This window comes from Callithrix jacchus, chromosome 18 (genome assembly GCF_049354715.1).
Source record: "Callithrix jacchus isolate 240 chromosome 18, calJac240_pri, whole genome shotgun sequence".
Taxonomy (NCBI): Eukaryota; Metazoa; Chordata; class Mammalia; order Primates; family Cebidae; genus Callithrix; species Callithrix jacchus.
The window spans coordinates 28536984-28553489 of NC_133519.1; the positions used below are offsets into that span (position 1 = coordinate 28536984).

General features: G+C 35.8%; 1 protein-coding gene across 11 annotated transcripts in view; it reads right to left on the reverse strand.

Annotated features, from left to right (window-relative positions):
• The window catches only part of RABGAP1L (RAB GTPase activating protein 1 like), a 737216-nt gene that overhangs the window by 372399 nt on the left and 348311 nt on the right, over nucleotides 1–16506 (reverse strand). The gene's annotated exons all lie outside the window — the stretch shown is intronic.

A 16506-nucleotide genomic window follows, 5' to 3' on the forward strand; every position in this document is an offset into this window, starting at 1 on the left:
TATATTGATTCAATGGCAATTTCAACTTACTCTGGCAGTAAAGCTATAAAACAGCACGAAGAGTTTCCTTAGGCTGAGAGAAAACATCATGGCCTTTACAGAAAGCACAAAGTTGGCTGGCTTTTGTATGAAAAAGGAGGTCAATACAACCGAACTGTGGGAAAATTAACACAGATTTTAGTTAAGACATATCAATGCTACAAAGAGTAATAGGAATAACTACCCTTGCCTTTATCTGATGACTTAAAATTTTTCTCCCTTCAATTTTCAGGGGAAACTCTTCAGGGAAAGGAGGATGTTTTCCTTATCCCATTCTCCTTGAGGGGATAAGGAAGTGGCTGCAAAAGGCTGCAATATAACTCTTGAAACTAGAAATAGTTAAAATGCAAGGATTAAGCTGGAGTGCTTTATTTTTCTTCTGAAGAAGAGTGCTCAGGTGGTATCACTGGAAGTGCCTGTCCTCTGATAGCTCTGGCCCCAAGGTGATGTGGTCCATGTGCTTTCCATGGCTGCATCATCTTTCTCAATCAAAAAGCAGCAGCCCTCCTGGCAGAGCAATTGTTCTTTTCCAGTGTATATCCTGAAGGATGTAAAACTCTAAACCTTAAGAATGAGTCTGCACTCCTATAGGGATTTAGACAGGCAGTTTAGTCTCCAGAGGCTTAGAATTCTTAGGCAACATCTCTAGCTCATTCAAGCTTTGTATAAAGCTAAAGAAACCGCTAGGATCCTAGCTTGGGCTAGCTGCCCCTATATCTGGCCATAAGAACGGGATGACACAATTCAGGTACAGACTCTGATCTGATCTAAGTGGGAATGTTCAGTGGGGTGCCAGCACCTGCTCTTACATGAAGGCTATGGCAGAGGCACAGTTCCCCAAAGTAGTAGAAGTAGAATGAAAGGGAAGTAAGGAGAAGAAATTCTGGAGGATAGTCTGGTAGTACATAGACTATAACTGATTCAGGCCAGAAATGCTACCTAAGAAAGAGATACATATGGCCATCAAATTGACAGAAGTGATACTTGTATCCAGCAGATACACACTGGTTTCATTCCGCCTCAATCAAGGCAACAGCAAGGCAGTCAGTACTTTCCAAACTGAAGATATTAGACCCACCACAGTCCTGAAGAGTTCAAGGAGAATCTCATGCTTGATCTTGAGTAGAACCGCCATGCTAGACTTAGGAAAACCATGAGCAATTCACAGCATTATCAATCAAGGGCAATGGCAAAGGTTGCTGCACAACTCAGTTGTGTTGACCTTTGCAGCCACAGAAATTTGCATATGAATGCAAGTTAGCCCCTCTGTACTAGTCATGAACATACCAGTTCATATCATTCAAGAGTATATATAGATGAGATAAGATCCTTTGCAGACATATGGCATTAAAGGATGTAAAAACCTACAGCTTACTGTTAGCTAGAAAGATTCCGTGACATGCTCAATTTTGGGATGGTTGAAGAATTCAGAGATGTGAATCTCCCTCTACAAAAATGCCACTAATTCATCAATACAAATCTCCAGATTCCTCCTTCTTACCACCAATAATGTTCCAATAGGTTTGTACTTGGAGAAATGTACATTTATTGAACTGTACAAGGTCACAATCAAAGTTGAACTTACTTCATCCATCTACAAATATTCTCAAATTTCTTGATTCCTCACTAAAGAACTTCCTCAAGACCCAGCAAAAAAAAGTAATGTGTAATGTCTATTATTTCAACTGTGTAACCTGGTCCCAGAGTTACTATTCAGACTGCATCCTTCTCTTGGCTTTGACTCCTCAAATTTCAAGCTTCTGGCACCAGTACAACCATTTGATAAGAGAGAAGGGTGCAAGATTAGGGATAAGAAAAGAGGACCACCAAAATAGCCTCCTAACTGGCCTCCCACCTTTAGTCATTCTTTTATTTCATTTATCCTGGATAACACCAAATGAGTATTTCCAAAAACTTTCATTTTGTGTTTTTATTTTCTACTTTTTCTTTATCAGTATATTCTAATCTTTCTAAAATGAACATACATAATGAAATAATTTTTAAAAGTCAAAATAACTCAGCTTTTATGTTTCATTCCCACTATGTGATCCAAACACAGCGCTACAATATCCAACCCCTAATGCCTTTCTTTTCTAACCATTCATTCATCTTCTACAGTGAACTTTGCACTCCAAACACACTGACATAGTCACATTCCCTGAAAAATAATAGGAGATATACTCTTTCCCATCCCTATAATTTCACTCTTGCTTCTCCACCACAATGGAGTCCCAAAATCCTTCTCTTATCAAAATCATCTTTATCCATAGAGATTCCAACACCTCTGAGGCTATCAATATCCACTGTAAGCCAAAAGTGATATTTTTTTTTTTTTTTGAGACGGAGTTTACGCTGTTGTTACCCAGACTGGAGTGCAATGGCACGATCTCGGCTCACCGCAACCTCCGCCTCCTGGGTTCAGGCAATTCTCCGCCTCAGTCTCCCGAGTAGCTGGGATTACAGGCAAGCGCCACCATGCCCAGCTAAATTTTTGTATTTTTAGTAGAGATGGGGTTTCACCATGTTGACCAGGATGGTCTTGATCTCTTGACCTCGTGATCCACCCGCCTCGGCCTCCCAAAGTGCTGGGATTACCTCTTCAAAACTCTTCCCCAAATTGAAAGTCAACAATGTTAATTTAATACCATGAATAGTTATCTTTCTATGTATAACTATATCTTCACTATTTACTTAAAGAAAGGGAACATACATTATTCTTGTTACATAATAAATGCTCAACAAATGTTTGTTGAATGAATCCTGAAGCATACTTACAACACTACATTTAATTAGACCAGGTGATCAATAAATATTTGGTGCTTACATGATTAAGGGAAATAGATGATTGTAAGGATTTTTGATATAAAGCTAATGATGAATATTCTGTCCATATTAAAAACACATTAGAGAATGTTTTAAAGCTTAAAGAATGCTGTTATTACTCAAGAGTGGGTTGATCAGTGATGAATAACTGAAATTGAGTACATGAAAGATAATTTGCACCTTGGCATACATGTAATCCTTTTTAAATGGCTTTAAATTTATAGTCTATTCCATTTATTTAATATGTGTTATTACTTTTCAATGCACTTCTTTAAAAATAAGAAATCTCATTTATACAGAAAATAGAAAATTGGGAAAGAATGCTTGCAGCCAAGGGAACTCTCTCAGGACACACTGCAATGTCATAGGTCAGGCATCCTTTTGCTTATTCTAATGTTGGAAACCTAATTAAAGAGCAATTCCTTATATGTTTGCCTTGGAAACTCCAAGTGTAAGCTTAATTATAACGATGCAAAAAAGATTATGAAACCATCATCATTTATTACCTTAAGAGTTATTAAGTACCAAAAAGTAAACATGCTTTTGCTTATGTCACCAACTAAATTTAAAGATGACTTTTCATTTTCTTCCTTTAAAACAAGTATGATCTGTGATATGTGACAAGCCGCACCCCCTGCAAACATTTTTTCACAGAAAATTATCTCTTCAATTTAGAGGGAAAATGTTAATTTTAAACTTGTAGGAATGCTTTTTGCCTAAAACTGAGATATTATTTCAAAAATATGCCTTTTCAAAGGAGGTAATATGACATGTAATTATTGCATATAAATAAAAAACAAACACTTTATCCTATGAAATATATTATGGCATATTTTATTTTGAAATAAAAGTGCTGTTTTTTTGAAAATCTACCACTACAAAATTTCAAGGAGCCTATTTACAAATGCCAAGGGACACAGACATGGTGAGATTATCTTACCTCAAAGTGATTTCAGTTTTACAGCCACCAGGTTATCAAGAGGAACTTTTAACCTAATTACGAACAAATTGCAAGAAACACTTCTAGCTACTTCCTTTAAAAGGGAGGTAAACTTCAGATTAAGTAGGTTCAATACTCTAAAAAATAGAAAATTAAAGAAAAGGGAAATAGCCTTTCTCAAAATAAGCAAATGAGAGAAGGCCCAACTTTTTAAATTGCACCAAGAATTTGGTCCAATATACAAAAGTACTTATATTTGAAAAACACTGATGGTAAATAAAACTGTAAAAACCTACTGAATTTGCCTTAAGTCAATTCATTTTCAGACTACAAGAGGAGTAACTAAACAGCACTGAATTGAGATTGCCATTAAAGTGGCAGTCTTTATTAATCTTGCAGAGGAAGAATACTGATTGTAAGGCCTTGTAATTCTATGCTTCTTTATTTTTTTTGAGACAGGGTCTCACTCTGTCACCCTGGCTGCAGTGCAGTGGCATGATCTCAGCTCACTGCAGCTTCCACCTCCCTGGCCCAAGCCATTCTATCATCTTAGCCCTGCAAAGTAGCTGGGACTATAGATGTGTGCCACCACATCCAGCTAATTTTTATAGAGATGGGATTGTGCCATATTGCCCAGGCTGGTTTCAAACTCCTGGCCTCAAGATATCTGCCTGTCTCTACTTTCCAAAGTGTTGGGATTACAGGTGTCAGCCACTGTGCCTGGTCCTAATTCTATGATTCTTGTTGAGGATTTCTGCATTATGATTCTGACTGAAAATATTTACATCTACATTTGTGAGAAATAATATTCTATAGTTTTATTTTTCTGTACTATCTGGCTGTTTCAGGTTTTAAAGTAATAATATTAGCTTCATAAAATCAGTCGGAAAGTGTTCCCTCCTCTGTTCTGGAAGAGATTTTGTAAACTTAAAACTAATTTCTCCTTAAATGTATGGTAAAATTCACCAGTGAAATATCTTGGCTAAGATAATTGGCTAGCCACAGGCAGAAGATTGAAACTGGATGCCTTCCTTACACCATATACAAAAATCGACTCAAGATGGATTACTGACAAATCTAAAACATAAAACCACAAAAACCCTGGAACATAACCTGGCAATACCATCTGGGGCATCGGCGAAGACAAAGATTTAATGACGAAGCTGCTAAAAACAATTGCAACAAAAGCAAAAATCAACAAATGAAAGCTAATTAATGTAATTAAACTATGTAGCAAAACGAACTATCAGCAGACTAAACAGACAACTTATAAAATCGGAAAAAATCTGTGCAAACGATGCATCTGACAAAGGTCTAATATTCAGCATCTATAAGGAACTTAAACAAATTGATATGGGAAAAAAAAACCCTTTATAAAGAAGGTGAAGACATGAACAGATACTTCCCGGAAGACATATATATTGCTAAAAATAATATGGAAAAAAGCTCAACAACACTGATCATTAGAGATATGCAAATCAAAACCACAATGAGATACCACCTCATACCAGTCTGAATGGCTGCTATTAAAAAATAAAAATAAACAAAAGATGCTTGTGAGGTTGTGGAGACAAAGGAACATTTACACACTGTTGGTAGGAATGTAAATTAGTTCAACCATTCTGGAGGACAACGTGGAATCCTCAAAGACCTAAAGATGAAAATACCATTCAACTCAGTATATTCGTTTGGGTATATACCCATTACTGGTATATTCCTTTGGGCATACATATATGTTTTTATAACAGAATTATTTATATTCCTTCAGGTTTATATACCCATATGTTCACTGTAGCACCATTCACAATAGCAAAGACATGGAATGAACCTAAATGCCCATCAATGATAGACTGGATAAAGAGTACTGGTATTTCATGGTGTACAGGATCTCATTCTTTTTTATGTTACTCTTTTCATGGTGTATATGTACGCCATGGAATACTATACAGCCATAAAATAGAATGAGATCATGTCCTTTTCAGGGACACGGATGCAGATGGAGGCCATTATCCTTAGCAAACTAACACAAGAACCGAAAATCAAATACCACATGTTCTCACTTGTAAGTAGAAGCTAAGTGATGAGAATACAAGGACACATAGATGGGAAGAACATATAGGGGCCTTTTGGAGGGTGGCGGGCAGAAGGAGAGAGTCAAGAAAAACAGCTAACGAATACTATGTTTAATACCTGGGTGATGAAATAATCTATACAAAAACCCCCACCATACAAGTTTAATTATGTAACAAACTTGCACTTGTACCCTTGAACTTAAAAGTTAAAAAAAAATTTATGACATAGAATATAAAGCCAAATGAAGATCGTGTGCCATGCTAAAAATGGAAAGGATAAAATGAATGTTACTAAAGATGTATTAATATCTTTTAAAAAAAAAAAGAAGAAGAAATATCTTGACCTGGTGATTTCTTTTTCAGGAGTTTTAAATTACATATTCAATTTCTTCAACAGTTAAATAACTATTCAGACTGTCTATTTCATCTTGGTTGAATTTTGGTAGTCTGTGGTTTTCAAAGAACTGATTCATTTCTTCTAAATCATCAATTTATAAAGTTGTTTATAGTGTGTTCTTGTAATTTTTTAATGGCTTTAGGATCTGTACCAATATCCCCTATTCCATTTCTGATCTTGGTGATTCCAGCCTTCCCTTTTTAGTTTTTTCAGTCTTGCCAAAGGTTTACTAATTTTATTAATTTTTTCCCAAAAATAGCCTTTGTTTCATGATTGTCTCTGTTGTTTTTGTATTTTCAATTTCTTGATTTCTATTTTTGTCTTCATTATTTATTTCTACTTGCTTTGAGTTTATTTTCTTTTTCTAATCTCTTCTGGTACAAACTTAGGTACATTGAGAAAGACACAGTATTGATCTGAGAACGTTCCTCATTTCTAAAGTGAGCACTTCCTGCTATAAACTTCCCTGTCAGCACTGCTTTAGCTGCCTCCCACATATTTGATATATATTTTCATTCAGTTATATGTATTTTTTAATTTCCTTTGAGACTTCCTCTTTTACCTCTGTTGTCTGTTATTGATTTCTACTTCCAATCTACTGTGGTCAGAAAACATACTCTATATGATTTCAATTCTTTTAAATATGTTGAAGCCTGTTTATTAGCCCAAGATGGGATCTACCTTGGTGAATGTTCCACTTATATTCTACTCTTGTTTGTTACTGTTTTATAAATGCCAATTAGGTTCTGTAGGTTGGTTGTGTTGTTCAGATCTTTTATATCCCTGCTGACTTTCTATCTAAAAGTTCTATCAGGTGCTACCTAGGGATCCTGGGTCCATTTAGATCCTGGCCTCTAAAGGCGGCCATATCAGACACACTTTGTTCTTTTCCCCATTGAATGTTTCATGGCAAATAATGAGGCAGTATGCAGAACATATATGAGTAGACACTGGCTGACTTTCCGAAGCCTAGAACTATCATTGATTTGCTAATTTGCAGAAGATAGTTACTGGAGTGAGGCTGTTGTTTGGTGATTTTCAGAAGCATAGCCATTGTAGTCAGGCTGTCACTGATTGGCTGAATTTCATATCATGTGTACTAATTGAAAGTGATTTCTAATTACTGGTGATTACTTATTCATGACTTAAGACTTTGTTCAAAGAATAGTCTTTTCCTTCCTTGAATGTAAAAATTAACTACTTTTAATTACAAGACCTCCTTGTGGTTTTTCTTCAGAAAAACCTGCTAGAGACAACATAATGGATTATCTAGATATATATTTGTGGAGGTGCAATTTTCAACTAATGTTACCATTTAAGTGACTGTGGTACCAATTACTACAATGGAAAATGATTCTAAATGTGGAATTTTAATAATTTATTTTTAAATATTATTATTATTATTAGAGTTGGGGTTTCACTATCATGCCCAGGCTGGAGTATAGTGGCTATTTACAGGTATGATCATAGTGCACAGCAGCCTTGAACTCGTGGGCTCAAGTAATCCTCCCACCTCAGCCTTCCAAGTAGCTGGGACTATGAATGCCACTGCACCTGGCTTACCCTCAGTTATCATAAGATTATTTCCAAAAATTAAGTCGGGGGAGGTTGAAGGAAGGGATTATAAACTGAAATATAGCTTGTCCTCTAGCTAGTTTTAATCTCAAGGTTTTCAGACTGGTAAGTGCTCAACCCCTATTTAATGGCAATGTTAATCCTTCTATACTAGTTGTAAAAAAAAAAAATTTAAGCTTCTGAAATTATTCATAGTTTAGGGAATCCAGAAACTAGTTGGCTTGGCTTTTCAATAGTTTTATTTCTTCAGCATATTCCATTTCTTGAGATCTCAAAAGCTATTACTAAAAATCTCAGATTTTTACTTCATCTCTACATATTTCTAAAATTTAGCCTGAAACTGTTGTACTGGCCCGAGCATAGAAAGTCAACACCAAGACAAAAGTATGCCAAATTGCATGGTCTTTATTGCCAGCGGCCACAGAGGACTCGCGTCTCTCCAACCTGTGACCCCGAAAGGAGGGTATCAAGACCTTTTATACCATAAAACCACCTAGGGAGTGAGGGTGAGGGGCAGGGGTGGGAGTGAGGGGCTTCAGACGTTCTGAGGGCTAGTGGGCTCTGTAAATCACCTCCTGGGCCGAGGATTCTACAAAATTACATAGGTAGCAACAGGAAGAGTGAGAATTAAAACCCAGGTTTATTTGATGCTAAGTTCTTTACCACTAAGTTTAACTTCCAACTAAGCCTATGTATAATTTCTCTATGAAAATATAATAAAAATAATAATAAATATGTATTTACTATGGGCCTGTATTAGATAATTTATTCTTGAAAACTATAGTCTAAATAGGAGCTCTTATTATTCTGATTTATAAATGAGAAAACCAAAGCATTACAAAGTTAAATAATGGCTAGGTGCAGTGGCCTGTAATCTCAGCACTTTGGGAGGCCGAGTCAGGTGGATCATGAGGTTAGGAGATCGAGACTGTCCTGGTCAACATGGTGAAACCCTGTTTCTACTAAAAATACAAAATTAGCTGGGTGTGGTGGTGCATGCCTGTAATCCCAGCTACTTGGGAGGCTGAGGCAGGAGAATCGCTTGAACCTGGGGGTCGGAGGTTGTAGTGAGCTGAGATCGCGCCATTGCACTCCAGCCTGGAGACAGAGCAAAACTCCGTCTCAAAATAAAACAAAACAAACTAACTAACTAAAAAGTTAAATAACTTGCCAGGGTCACATAAAAGACTAAAAAGTGATTTGAACCTATGCAGTCTATCTCCAGTGCCTAGGCTCTCAACACTACACAAATCTGTTTTTCTGTAACAATTCTGACCTCCTAAAAAATTAGAAGACAAATTAACCATAGCCTACTATTACATTACAAAATGAGGTTGTAAACATGAAAGATTACACGTATATACACACAAACATATATATATGTGCCTATGTGGTATTATGGAACCTATAGCTCTGGATCACTTGGCATTTAAACAAAATTATCTCTAAGTTGTGTCCAAAACTTACATATTTCAGAGGTGAAATTCTATAATGGTTTTAATACATTTGATCATTTTTCTCCCAGGGAATTCAAAGTCGTTTTTTGATAAATAAAATCAATTTTATAGTGCAGAGTAAAATATCATTATAAGTACTTTGTGGGTTAAAAAAAAAACTAAGTCATAGAAAATTTAAATGTCAGGATGCAGTTCAAAGAGTACACAGTAGCACTGAAAGTAAATGCAAATGTCCCTAGATTAGTGGTATGTCTCTAGAGCTATACTTCAAAGTTTAAGTTCAATTCAGTAGACTTAGAAGAGATTTATGAAGAAATCAAAAAAGAGAAAAATTACTCCTAAGTTGAAAAGCAGGAGAAAGCTTAAAAGGGATTAGGCATTTGATCTGAACTTTAGAAACAGTTTAAATGAAGAGAAGCAAAGGTAGAGAAGTGTGCATTCCAAACGGAAGTACCAGCATAAGCAAAGAAATGGTTTTCTCAAAGAATGGTTCAGACATTGCTGTACCACAGCATATATGACGAGAGAATTGAGGAAGGGCAGGTTCAGGGCAGATTGTAGAGAGCATCTGCAGGCAAGCCAAGGACTTCGGAGTTTGCTTCTAAAGAAAATAAGGAAATTACCTAACAATGTGAGCTTCAAGGAGATTCCTGCGGGGCCGGGCGCAGTGGCTCACGCATATAATCCCAGCACTTTGAGAGGCCAAGGCGGGTGGATCAGGAGGTTAAGAGATCGAGACCATCCTGGTCAACAAGGCGAAACACCATCTCTACTAAAAATACAAAAATTAGCTGGGCATGGTGGCACGTGTCTGTAGTCCCAGCTACTTTGGAGGCTGAGGCAGGAGAATTGCTTGAACCCCAGGAGGCGGAGATTGCAGTGGGCCGAGATCACTCCATTGCACTCCAGCCTTGGTAACAAGAGCAAAAATTCCGTCTCAAAAAAAAAAAAAAAAGGAGATTCCTCTGGCAGCATTTTTAAAAGATTAAGGAAGAGAGTAACTAACTGGGTGAGTCCTTATTAAACAATACTCTTGCACAGGGTATGTGAAGCCAAAACATGCTCATGGAAGATCTTCCTTAAAAGTCAGTTTCACTGGAAGATTTTAGAGTTGAAAAAAATTATAACCTTTTTGTGTTCTTTAAAAGATCCTGACACATGCGTTAGAATCATACCTCTCCTCAATGGCCACAAACAATGCAGAATAATATGGAAAATTCACAAGACAGCAGATCATTAGTGTTGTGCTCTGGCACCACTCTACACCTTCCTCCACAGTAACTAGCTCCCTCTCCTTTGCTGGCTATTGAGAGTTCTAAGGTGGATATGTCTGTGAAGTACTGTGTATGGTTATAATAATGTAACTAGGAATGTCTAAAGTATGGCAATTACAGAAAAAAAAAGAGAAAGGGGGAATGAATGGGACAGATGTTATGGGTATGGCAAGGTAGTCAGTCTTTCCTCATCCTTCTGCCGAGACTTGATAAAATTCCCATCCTATAAGCTCCCATAGAATACTACACACCGCTAGCTCAGCTCTTATCACATTATATCATAACTTCCTGGTTTCCTGTTTATATATAACTCACATCAACTCATAGCATCTCAAGGACCATCTTGGTTATGGTTGTATCGCAAGTACTTAACACAGTTTCTGGCATATAGACAATATTCAGTGAATATCTATTATGATTCTAGCAGCAAATACATGAAATTACATCATAATTTTTGTATTTTTCATTGAGAGAAAGAACGAATCTGTCCATTCTACTTAAGAATCCCATTCTTTGATCAAGGATTTAATTAGTTTAAAAGTGAGAATGTGCTCAGAGCCATGGTGACAAGTGCTGTGGGAAGAGTAGGAGATACCCCAACCTTCAAAATTTCAAAACAATGCTTAGCAGTCAGTAGGCTCTGGGTTGTCCTTCTGGTACCTCTAACCACCTGGGCGAACACTACTGAGTTGAGTAGCATGCATGCACTAATGCTGTATACAAAGCAGTAGCATATACATGAAGACTGGGAGCGTTACCTTGTGTAAAGTAACGGAGGGACACCAAAGGCAACCCCTGCTGTACTGATGAGACTGGCTCTGGATTCAGTGGGCCAAAGAGTTAACATTGTTTCATTTGAATGTGAAGATAAATTTCACATGTATATATTTATGTTTAAAGTATTTAGTCTAGAGGTACTGGAATGGTAAACTACGTATAAATGTAATATATCATTATATTATAATATTCAAAATTCCTCCTTAGGGTCACATTTGTTATATAATACAGTTTCATTTTCAAAAAAATCTTTACAAAAACATATACATACAGTTCAAAAACTGTATCTTACTAATAAGGATCATAAATATTTAAAACAGGAATTTTTTAAGCAGGACTTTTTGCAATCTAATTACATAATAAATGTATAATTTGATTTAAATTATAAATAAGATCTGGATAAAATGTGACTTTTCAAGTTAAATTTAATCATGATGGATTTAGAAAATGAGGCACCTGTTAAGGAACAATCTTGCTTCTTCTCTTCCTTCCCTACTTATTTCCTTTCTCGAACCATTAAAAACAAAATAAAAACAAAAAACTTACCAAGCAGCTACTTTCTGCCTGTGAGGCATAAAAGTGAGACCAGATCCAATCTTCTTAAAGCTCAAACCTACCCTAGGTCCTATGGTTTGGATATGGTTGATCTGTCCCCACCAAATCTCAGGTTGAAATTTAGTCTCCAGAGTGGTGGTAGTAGGAGGTGAGGCCTGTGGAAAGTATATCCCTACTGAATGGATTTGTGCCTTCCTTGTGATAGTGAGCTTCCACTCTGGAGAGACTGCTTTTGTTCTCACAAGAATGGATTAGTTCCCCTGAGAGTGGGTTGCTATAAAGGTAAGACGCGCCTTTGGTTTGGTCCTTCTTCATATATGCTTGCTTTCCCTTTGACTTTCTCTACTATGTTTTGATGCAGCACAAAAGCCCTCACTAGAGGCCAATCTGATGCTGGTGTCAGGCTGCTTGTACAGGCTGTAGAACTGTGAATAAATCTGTTTTCTTTGTAAATGACCAAGCCCCAGGCATTCCTTTATAGCAACCCAAAATGGACTAAGACACTGTGTAATGTTGTTAATAATGAAGGTAGAGCAAATAACCAAAGTTACAAGTAATCTGTAAAAATAAACAAAGACTATGCATGAGTGGTCTGTTAAGTCCTACTAGCCTTTATTGAGAATGCTGTTTTTAGAAGTTTACTGCCTCCAATACTTAAAGGGGACTACTGGAACTATTTCTTTCCCAGCATGCAGTTATTAAAATGACAGAAGAACAAAAGCAAAAATGTTTTCTTTGTATGTCATTGTAAAAATTCAGCATATAGTACTTTAAAAAGTAAAAAATGATTGTATACTTCATGGTAGAACATTAAAAATTATATCCAGAAGTAGTACTCAGCAATAGAAAAATGTTAAATACATAACAGCCTTATAATTTAAAAAATTATGCAATCATTATGTTATAGAAAATATTTAGAGGCATGAAAACATGTTCACAAGGATTTGTTGAACGAAATTAAAATACAGGTTACAAGCAGAATATAGCATATACAAAATATACATGATTGATTAGAGGGAATAATAACTCTACTTATTCAGGAAGAATCAAGAACCTTTACTGTGACTTAGGAAAAATAAACAGAAATTTCTGTTTCCCGTGTGGAAACCTGTGGTTGGTCAACTCTATTTTGCATACTTTCATTCTGAACAATCAAAATTTTATTTTTAAAGTGTTTATTATAGGCAGGAGAATGAAACCTGTTCATTTCCTCTACCCACAGCTCCTCCTAAAAATGAGAAAAGAAACCCAATGCTTGTATACTTTCTCCAGTATCTGAATTCTCACTATCTAAATTTTATTAGCCATTTCCTAATAAAAATAGAGTTGCCAACTTTCCATCTTTTAATTCCCCTTTCCCTATTTTTAGTTGCCAGTGTTCTGTAAATGGAAACCTTTTCTTAAAATAGAGGCCAGTAAAATGCTGTTTGCCTTCCTGCTCAATACTGAAGCTTAATGTCCAATGGCACATTAATAATAGACTATTAAAACTGCTTGGTGTACACACAGATACACTGAAATACTCCAAACTTCCATTGAGAAATACGGAGTCCAGGGCTGGGTGTGGTGGCTCACACCTGTAATCCCAGCACTTTGGGAGGCCGAGGTAGGAGCATCACCTGAGGTCAGAAGTTCGAGACCAGATTGACCAACATGGAGAAACCCTGTCTCTACTAAAAGTAGAAAATTAGCCAGGTTTGGTGGTGTGGACCTGTAATCTGCCTCCCTACTTATGAAGCTGAGGCAGGAGAAACACTTAAACCCTGGAGGCAGAAGTTGCAGTCAGCCAAGATTGCACCATTGCAATCCAGCCTGGGCAACAAGGGTGAAACTCTGTCTCAAAATAAAAAGAAAAAGAAAAAAAAAGAAATACGGAGTCCAGAAAATTGCAAAATCAGAAAAAGAAAATTCCATAAAGGAAGAAAAAAATCTAAATTTTCTTTCAGGTATAGGAGGAGCAAGAATTGGATAATGGTATATAGCATTTATTAAGCACCTCTTCTGAGATTATTGTAGAGGACTGGGAAAATATAAACCAGACTTGACATTCCCAGGACCTTTTACCAATATCCACGAGTGGGAAAGAGGAGTGTTCCTTATGAAAATAGGTTCTTGGTAGCAGTAGGATAAGGGTTACAGGCTCCACTAATTTTTCCAGTAAAACTTTTGCACCCTGAGAGAAAGGCATGTTCCTTTTTTATACCCAGCATAGGTTAAAGGAGAGTAATCATTAGTACTGATATAGCTCTATGTTTCTCAAATTCTGTTAAGCTACTTTGCATTTGGTTCAACCTCATAATATGAACTGTCATAGCAACTCATTCAACTGCCACCCACTTAAAAGTTTATAGTCTATTTTTAATTGAAACTTCATCTAAGTCAGAAAAATTAGCAAAATTCAAAAGCTCAACTAAAAGGATGTTTATGAAATTATCTTTATAGTTTGGTGTGTGGGAGACAGAAAAGGCAACTGACTACGAAAGAGACCTATAAATGAGATTGCTGACCTTATGAGTCAAAGAACCAACTTCAGATGTAGAAGAAACAATGTCAGTATCTATTTATGCTCTACAACTTTAAAAATCCGAGTTTACATCAGTTTTCACCCTATTCTTTTCCCAAAGAAAACTGTTTAAAATGTAAAACATCTAATATATAAATGTGTCCTTTTCTCTATTAAAAGGAAAAAATTAACTATTTAAAAGGTCTAAAGTAAAATCATATTTGCCAATAATGCAGTTATTCTACCTTCTGCTGAAAATAATTAACAATATTTCTCTTCCTAATGTTAGAAAATTTCCTCAAAGTGACTATGAAAATTTTTTATTTTAACATAATACACAAAATATGATTTCCAAAAGATTTTTTCCAAAGTCGGGTTTTTCCTTCTAATCAGTGACTTATGCTATTATCTAAAAGCAGTTATCAGCCTGATCTAAAAATTACTATGTATCTGTTAACCCTATTATTGCTTGTTGTCATAAAAATCCATTTTTAAAAGGAAAAAAGCATAATTTTTCTCACATAAAAGAAGAATGCTTATTTTTCTTTTTACTTAATTTATTCATTCTAAGTTATCCTGGAAATGGGTCAAAATTTCATAGAAAGCACATTTATCTCCTTTTCTCCCTCTCAACCCTCCCTCAACCCTCCCTTCTTTTTTTACTTTTTTTCACACACACAAACACACATATACACAGTTGCAGAAAGTTAAAATTGTTTTTACTTTGGAGTGTTTCAATTTCAAACTGTCCTTTGGAGAAAAAGTGATATATACACTTAAGAAAAGCCATACATTAAATTTCCAGAGGTTTTGGTTTTTTTTCCCTGACACTGGAATTATTCATTTTGATTAAATGTTCCAAGTTCAGATCTTATCAATAATTAAAACACCAATCAAAAGATATTTGCAAAGAGGAAAGAAATGTTATGGTAAAAACCTGGGGTGAAATAAGGACAAGATTTCCTACAGAAAACACAAATCTACATTAATTCAGCAGTGATGAATTCCAATAACACGATGTTATCACATTAATTCACAAATCTTCACCAAGAGCTTAGTATGTGCAGGCACTGTTCCATAACAGAATAAAACTGAACAAAAAAAATTTCAAGCTCAAACCTTTTTGATTCTTATAAAATTATACATATTTAACTTAATTTTTAAATATGCTCAATTTTTCTATGAAACTCATGGGAAATTTTGAGTTTTCTATTTTAATGAAAAACTAAGAATCAGTTCTGAAGGCTGACAGCCTGTTGTCAGTACATTTTTCATAACTAAAATTAATATATATTTTCCTTTGGAACTCTTAATCTTTTAGGACCTGAATGTTTTATAAGACTAATTATTTTCCTGAAACTATAAAAGCATGACTTTCAAGAAGGAAAAAGGTTGAAGAAATTGGGAAACGAAGGGCTGTAAATCTGTAAATATAGAGGATCCAAAATGTCTCCACTGAACTTAACACTTCAGTTCTTTCAAAAGTATCCTGAACACCTAGCAGGCAAAAAGTGCAGTTTCTAGGATCTTCTCTTAATAGTAACTACCCAGGCTGAAAATAGACTTCCCCTGGCAAATCATTCACCAACTAATTGGGCATCTTTGCTTGCTGGCTAGTATGTAGTTTGTGCAGTTTATGCCACCAGCAATCATTGCTGATTGAGTACCTACAATCTGCAGACCATGCAGTTCTCAGAGATCCTCACAGTCTAGACCTGCAGAGCTTCAGGCCTCTTAGACCACCATGAAATTCTGAGATATGAAGAGATTTTCATTAAAAAAAAATGATCGAGTAGGTTCTTGAAAAATCTAGAAATCCTTATTAAATGAGGCTGTCATGGAAATTTTGCTTGATTTTGTTTACTTTAATTCTGATGTGTGTGGAATGGAGAAAAGAGGTGGCAAACATCACATCTCATGAGAACACAAAATATTAATTTAGAAATTTCAAGATACTCTAGTCACTGCCTCTACCTTTTGAATCTGAATGCTTACAGAACTTTATTAAGAGTCCCAAAAGCTTTATCCATTAAAGCACAAATATCATTATTCTAAATGTATCCCTTTTCATCACTCCAAAATAGTATCTCAGGC